The 8,499-nt window shown below is 32.2% G+C and overlaps 1 pseudogene; it reads left to right on the top strand.

Annotated features, from left to right (window-relative positions):
- The first annotated feature begins 1,555 nt into the window (after nucleotides 1–1,555).
- LOC119606402 lies at nucleotides 1,556–2,315 on the top strand (annotated as a pseudogene).
- The last annotated feature ends 6,184 nt before the right edge of the window (nucleotides 2,316–8,499 follow it).

Here is an 8,499-nt window from a genome sequence, read left to right as displayed (position 1 = left end):
TAGAATCAGAGAAGAAGTATTAGATATAACTATATGTTCAGAAGAGCTTATAAACGAAATTCAGGATTGGAGAGTTTCGGACGAGCACTCCTTTTCTGATCATCGGTACATAAGATTCAAAATACTAAGGCCACCACCAAAGCCGATAAAGTTTCGGAATAAGTCTAAAACTAATTGGACAATGTTCGGGACCTTACTAAAGAACCGTTTAGGTCAGGACACTTTTCAATGTCGAAATAAAGAGGATATAGATGCCAAAGTGGAAACGTTCACAAGTGCCCTGGTTGAATCGTTCGAGGACAGCTGCCCTCTGCGAGAGCGGAGATCTGCCCAGGAAAAACCCTGGGTAACTGGGGAGATCCGGAACCTTGGGAAGACTCTTCGCAAACTATTTAACCGGGCACGGCGTAAAAAGACCGCAGTATACTGGGATGAGTATCGTAATAAACTTGGTGAATATAAGAAAATCGTTCGAAAAGCCAAACGAGACTCCTGGAAACTTTTCTGTGAACAGGTAGATAGCGTAAATGACGTATCGAAGATAAAAAAATTCCTATCCAAAACTCATGTCCAACCGGAATCTATGATCGATGACACGGGCAGGAGGCTTGAGGATATGGAGGAGACAATGAAACTCCTAATGGATTCTCATTTCCCACCCGGTATATCGAATAACATAGATGAACCGATATTGGAGGAAGAGGAGGGTAACACGGAAATAGTAATTACAACTGACATGGTGAAAGGGGCAATCAAGAGCTTTGCTCCCTATAAAGCTGCAGGGCCGGATGGAATTTTCCCGGCACTTTTGCAGATGGAGGCGGGACTGGTTTCCGTACATCTGTCACAGATATTCACTGCATGCTTAAAATTGGCATATACCCCAGTTAAATGGCAGGATGCAAGGGTAATATTTATACCCAAACCAGGGAAACCTAGCTATGCGACACCTAAGTCATTCGTCGAAGTTAGATCCAAGTATCTTGGAAGTGATGTTATTCCGGAAATAACATTCTTAACCAACACCGATTGGAAGATTCTTAGGAATTACGTCCAGGAAACTGAGTTTCTGAACATGGAAAAATAATACATTCAGTAAACAATTTTTTTTTTTTTTTTTTTTTTTTTTTTTTTTTTTTTTTTCTTGAATTGGAGCGCACAACAGGCCCGATAGTGGCCTAGGTGTATTTCTTCGGATTTGATGTAGTATACATCCTCCTATCAACCTAACCTAACCTAACCTACATTTAATTCTTAATTAACGCAGCAGCTGCTACAACAGTCATAACAATGTTGTTGGTATTTTCTATGCAAAAGCTCTATACAACTCCTACGACAATTTTTCCTACGTCTTTTAAAAGTTGTAAAGAGTTTCAGTATTGCCAATAGTTCATTTTAGCACATAAACAAAAAAGTAAACAGCACATAAACAAAAAAGTAAATAGTGTTACCATTCTGTTGCAAAAACAACAGAATGGCAACACTATAAACATGAACATCAAAACAAAAAGAAGTTTATAATTCAAAATTAAGAAATTGAAATTAGCAATTATATATGGATAATTTTGAGGTAAGTTTTTTATATTATTAAATTATTCTAATTTTATTTTTGTTTTATAGCCTAAACCAAAACGTGTTCGTTTAAATCCGCCAAGAAAGTGGTCTGTGGAAGAAGAAAAAAGTTTATTGGAATTTCTCGTGGAAAATAGGGACTTTGAGGTAAGTAAAATTGGTTTAAATTTGTATTGCTTAACGCAGAAATGTATCCATTAACATTGTATAGAAACCAACAGCCCAGGTTTATTATAAGCGCTTCACAGAGCAAAAGAACGTGGAATGGAATGGAAACAAGTGAGATCCAAGGTTAGGAATATGCGGGTGTCTTATAATAAGCATGGGAAGGTTCGACTGGAGCGGGAAGCATGGAAGGTAAAACAGTAAAAGGTAAATATCAGAATCGATAAAATATATATTTTTTATTGATTAGCCATGTCCGTCCATTAATCTACATTTTAAAGTGACATTGCAATTCGTTTAAAATTTGTCATTCCGTTTGTAACACATCGAAATATTGGTCTTAGAACATATACTCCGGGTCCTTTTCAAATTCTAATTCAAATCCCTATATTTACTCTTACATGCCTGAATACCTTACTTATTTTAAATTTTATTTTTTAGCAACTTTATTGAAAATGTGCTGTTATTATGATGAGCTGGATAATATATTTGGTTCCAAAATTACTGAAACAGCAGTAATAGAAGATAGTTTAGATGAAGAATCTGATGGAAGTTTTCTAAATTCCACAGAAATATAGATGTGGACGACACCACCACTGACTGCATCAGATAGCTCCTTACTAGAGACTAAGCAGTCATGCAGCCGTAAAGGCCTTTATTCCCGAACTGCAGTGTCAGATATTATGAAAATGCAGTCGGAAATTATGGTTTTAAAAAAAGCAAAAATGGAACACGAAAAAGAAATCAAGGAAAGGGAAATCGTTATCAGAGAAAAAGAGATCAAGATAAAGGAAAGGGAATTGGAATTAAAGATGAAAGAGCTGGAAACTCAAAAGGAATTAAAAATAATGGAACTACAAATGAAAGAAAGATTAGCTACGGAGGAGTTGCGGTTATAATACGCAAAATAAAATATTTAAAACTCAATGAACTAAAGATCAAACTTTAAAAAATCAAAAACGGTTTAAAAATAAAACCTTAACTAAAAAATCATAATATCATAATTATAAAATCTATAGTCTAGTCTAAAGTCTAGTCTAGTCAATAGTCTAGTCTACAGACTAGTCTATATTCTAGTATATAGTCTAGTCTATAGACTAGTCTGTAGTCTAGTATATAGTCTAGTCTATAGTCTAATCTATATTCTAGACTACAGTCTAGTCTATTATCTAGCCTATATATTAGTCTAAAGTCTATTCTATATTCTGGACTATAATCTAGTCTAGACTATATTCTAGTAAATATTCTAGACTATAGTCTAGTCTTTAGTCCAGTGTATAGTTTAGTCCATAGTCTTGTCTATAGTTTAGTCTATAGTCTAGTATATAGTCTAGTCTATAATCTAGTTTATAGTCTAGTCTATAGTGTGGTCTATATTTTGGTCTATAGTCTAGTATATAGTCTAGTCGATAGTGTAGTCTATAGTGTAGTATATAGTTTAGTCTATAGTCTAGTATATAGTCTAGTCTATAGTCTTGCCTAGTTTGTAGTCTAGTTTATAATCTAGTCTATATACTAGGCTATAGTATAGAATATAGACTAGACTATATTCTAGAATATAGACTAAACTATAGTCTATACTATATACTAGACTATAGTCCAGAATATAGGATAGATTTCAGATTATATACTAGACGGTAGTCTAGAATATAAACTAGACTATAGACTACGCGACATCTAGAATATAGACTATACTACAGTCTAGAATATAGAATAAACTGTAGACTAGACTATAGTGCAGAATATAGAATACACTGTAGACTAGTCTATAGGCTATATTATAGGATAGACTATAGACTAGATTATTTATTTATTTATTTAATTCAGTCTAGGAACAATTTCTTACAGACTATGATAAATTACATAATTATAATAATAAATTACATAATTATCGACTAGATTATAGACTAGACTATAGACTAGCCTATAGACTAGACTATAGACCAGACTATAGACTAGACTATGGACTAGACTATAGATTAGACTATACACTAGACTATAGACTAGACTAGACTATAGACTAGACTATAGACTAGACTAGACTAGACTATAGACTAGACTAGACTATAGACTAGACTAGACTAGACTAGACTATAGACTAGACTAGACTATAGACTATAGACTAGACTAGACTATAGACTATAGACTATAGACTATAGACTATAGACTAGACTAGACTATAGACTAGACTAGACTATAGACTAGACTATAGACTAGACTATAGACTAGATTATAGACTAGACTATAGACTAGATTATAGGCTAGATTATTATTTAAATATTCTATTGAAATTAGAAAAAATAGATTTTTATTTTATCTTTAAATTTGTCTTTCTAATTTCAAATAATTTATTTATAGAAAGAAAAAAAATTTAATAAAAAATGATTTTATTTAATTAATGAAAAGGGTTTGTATTTAATAAAAAGGGTAACAATTTAATTTGAAGTGTTTTGTATAAAATTAAACAAATCATTTCTATTGTTAACATTTTGTTGTGGCATAAAATTTGGATGAACATTTTCACAGATTTTTTTATTATTTAATTCTATAACAATGTTATGAAGTATACAGCACACCATTATCCAGTCATTGCACTCGTTCTTATTTTCTTCTCCTAACATTCGAAACCTTAATTCCTTTAAGCTTTCGAACTTTTCTTTGAGTAGCCCAAAACAATTTTCAATCCGAACGCGATATTTTGAAAAATATTTATTGAACTTTTCTCTTTCCTCTAAAGTGTTCTCTGAACTATTCCGTCTAAATGGTGTAATTAATAAGTTCATTAAAGGATATGCACTATCTCCGGCCAGCCATTGGGAACCAGAAAAATACCTCTCCGGGTGTTTTGCAAGTGGAGAATTTAAAAAAATATTAGCGTCATGAACACTTCCGGGATATCCGATTGTAACTTGCCTGATAGACAATTTATAGTCACACTCGGCTTAGACTTTAACAGCATATTGTCTTTTTCTTGAAAAGTAAAGCTCATGATTTTTGCGTGGAGCTTCGGCAAGTTTTATTTCGGAGCCATCAATGTAGCCAATACATCTAGGCAATTCCTGTTGTGTTTTTATACCCTACACCAACTTAGTGGGGAAGGTATATTGGGTTTGTGGTGATGTTTGTAACATACAAAACAAGTGGGAAAGTATAGTCGGGCATGGCCGACCATATAACACCCTACACCATGAGCATATTTTAAAAATTTTTATTTTTCACAATGAAACTTTTATGTTGATTTTACCTTAATTCCAAAGTATTTAAGCAATTTATTGATAAAAACCAAATTTTCTATAGGTCAAACATGGGCCGATTCTCATTAAATTTGGGAAAAGGATATATTTTTAAATAATAGTTAATTATGTTGAGTTTCATTGCGATGCAAATGGTTACAAGTCAATTTTAGACGTTTAAGACATTTTTTGATTTGTATGGGGGCTAGGGTCAAATAAGGGGCGATCATTACGAAAATCTGCAGTGTCATTTATAATTATATAAAACTTATTTGTGCCAATTTTTAGAGAGATAATAGTATATTTGACGTAATTATGGCATAAAAAGCCCAAATCGGGAGGTACGGTTGTATGAGGGCTAGGTGAAATAATGGACCGATTTCAACCATTTTCAATAGGCTTCGTCCTTGTGCCAAAAAACAAGCTTGGTCCAAATTTCATCAAATTATCTTGAAAATTGCGGCTTGTACTTGCGCACAAGCTTTACATGGACAGCCGGACAGACGGACGGACGGACATACCCACCTTAAAGTATACCAATACGCTTAGAATCGTTTTCTGATTCGATTAAGCTATGTCCGTCCGTCCGTCTGGCTGGCTGTCCATGTAAACCTTGGGCGCAAGGTACAGGTCGCAATTTTCAAGATAATTGGATGAAATTTGGCACGCACGTTTTATTTGGCCCAAGGACCTATTGAAAATGGTTAAAATCGATCCATTATTTCACCTAGTCCCCATAGAACAGAACCCCCCGAAAAGGGCTTCTGAGCTCATAATTATGTTAAATATACAGGTATATCGATAAAATGCGGCACAACTAAGTTTTATCGAAGTCTTGATGACCCTGCCAAATTTCATAAAGATCGGGCCCCAGTTGACCCTAGCTCCCATACGAATTCCGCTTCAGAAAATTACTTGAATGTCCAAAATTAACATATAAACACAAATATGGCGATGAAATTCAGCACAATGATATATTATGTAAATATAAATATATTCACAATTTTATCGGGCTTGGTCCATATTTGCCCCTAGCCCCCATATAAAGCCTCTTTCAGAAAATTAGTTTTTCATCCATAAATTGCTTAAATGTATCGGAACAAGGGAATATTGAAGATAAATGCTTCATTATGAAAAATAAATCACATTTAATACTCATAACTGGTGTAGGGTATCATATGGTCGGCCACGCCCGACTATACTTTCTTACTTGTTTCTTTTTGACAACATAAGTTTTTATATTTTAGTAGCTAAAACATACAACTTGATTGTGAATTGAACAACTATTATAGTTAAAATATTCAAAATCGTTTATTTATATTGCTTTAAGGGTAGCAAAGCACACTGGGAATAGCTAGTATATTATATTTGTAACTGAAAATTATTAACCAATTTGTATTACGCCAGAGTTACAATAAGCGCAGAAAATTTAAGTTACGTTAGCCTGATGTCATAATATTAAGTTTATCATTCTTTAATATACAGATGTAGGGTATCATGTGGTCGGCCTTGCCCGACAATACTTTCCTACATGTTTAATAATATAATATTATTCTAAAATAAACCTGTGTCACTATTTATCTTCTAACAGTTTTACAGAGATCATAAATTGTTACTCATTCTATTTCGAGTATTAGCTGTTATGCCAATTCTACGCTCTCGGCCCGGAAATATTACATTTTCTTGGAAATCTGGAGCTACAATATACGCAATAATATTTTGGTGTTTCTTGACTGTGGTTGTTATTATCGTTGGTAAAGAGCGTGTGCGAATTCTTCAAACTACAACACAATTTGATGAGTATATATACGCCATTATATTCGTGATTTATTTAGTTCCACATTTCTGGATTCCTTTTGTTGGATGGGGAGTTGCAAAGGAGGTAGCCAAATATAAAACTTCATGGGGTTCATTTCAGGTAATTTTACATTATTTACAAAACTTCTTAATGGGCACATATTATATTATACAGTTGTGGACAATAAATAAAGTTAATATATTTCATTTGACTTCAATCTGGGGAATTTTAAATAGCTTAATGAAAATTAGTACACAGCTTCTCCTTTGCATAACTAGTGAGGGCTTAAAAGTCACCGAGAATTACTTGTACCCTAACGAGATATTGGAATACCCTTCTTAATATGGGTCGTACGCATTTTAATATTATTATAATTTCCACAGAGAATTGAATTTCCTACATTTTGGTTGAGGAATATAGTACATTATTTTTCCACTGCACGAATATTTTATTAAAATCAGACTTTATCTTTAAATATTTTGTAACAAGTTTTGAATTTTCAAAAGAGTAAAAACCCTATGGTATACATTAATATTGGAAACAAATTAAAGTCGGTTGTCTATAGGTCTGTTCGCGTACTCGATAATTTGTAAAAATTTTTGAGTTTTCAAAAGAGTAAAAACCCTATGGTATACATTAATATTGGAAACAAATTAAAGTCGGTTGTCTATAGGTCTGTTCGCGTACTCGATAATTTGTAAAAATTTGTAATTGTTACTGGATTCCGTTCGCGTACTTTTGAAAACTTGCAACGAGAGAGTAAGAGAGCGATAAAAATGACAGTTCGTTGATAGAGAATTTTTTAATTTTACTGGATATTTTTTCCCCAGTAAAAAATATCAAACGTATATTCACAACATATGGTTTATTAATGAATATGTAAACAAACCAAAGAAAACGAAAATTTGGTAAGTTTTACATTTTTAGAAAGAAATATATAAATTAATAACACACGATTATTAACAAATTATTTTTAATTAGATTTATTTTAATTTTGTTTATCATAAATTAGTTTTTAAAAGAGTTTGTTTGTTGTGAAAAATCATAACAAATATTGTCTTAGCGATTTTGTGTAAATTTTTATTTTACTAATATGTATGTAACATGATGTTTTAAAACAATAATATATTTGAAATAATATTACATGCTTTGTTAACTTTAAATATCCATTTATTTATAAGAAAAATACTACTTCGAATTGTTTGTTTTTTGGTGTTTTTTTAGCGATTGAGATTTCAGTAAAAAGGCATTACTAATATTTGTTTATAAACAAAAATTGCAATTTTTTTTACAAATTTGCGTTCGCGTACTTTTTTGGATATTTTTTTGATTGAGAGTAAATTAAAAATTACTCTCTATCATAAAGTTACTGGATATTTTTTACTGGAAAGTACGCGAACAGACCTTATATTAGAGGTAGTTGAAGTCGTAGTCTGATTTCAATGAAATTGAAGAAATTTTCCTTATAGATTATGTCGACAATTTTTTTTTTCAAATTATATTCATAATTGTGACCTGTGTCCCCATCGGAAAATTCAGACAGACGGACTATGGGCCAGAGAGTGATGCTGTGATAAGGGATGTAACAGAAATTAATTATGTATTTTTAACTAATATTAGAAATAGCTCGAAAACAACTAATGTTATTCACAAATATTCCACAACTAAAATGTAGAAAATTCAATTCTCTATAGAAATTATAATAGTATCTAAACGCGTACGACGCATAAC

The sequence above is a fragment of the Lucilia sericata genome, unplaced genomic scaffold, assembly GCF_015586225.1.
Source record: "Lucilia sericata isolate MDLA Ls3-8-SP2 unplaced genomic scaffold, ASM1558622v1 Contig000579F_arrow, whole genome shotgun sequence".
NCBI lineage: Eukaryota > Metazoa > Arthropoda > Insecta > Diptera > Calliphoridae > Lucilia > Lucilia sericata.
Note: the sequence above shows the minus strand (reverse complement) of the source record. Positions and strands in the feature narration are given on the sequence as shown.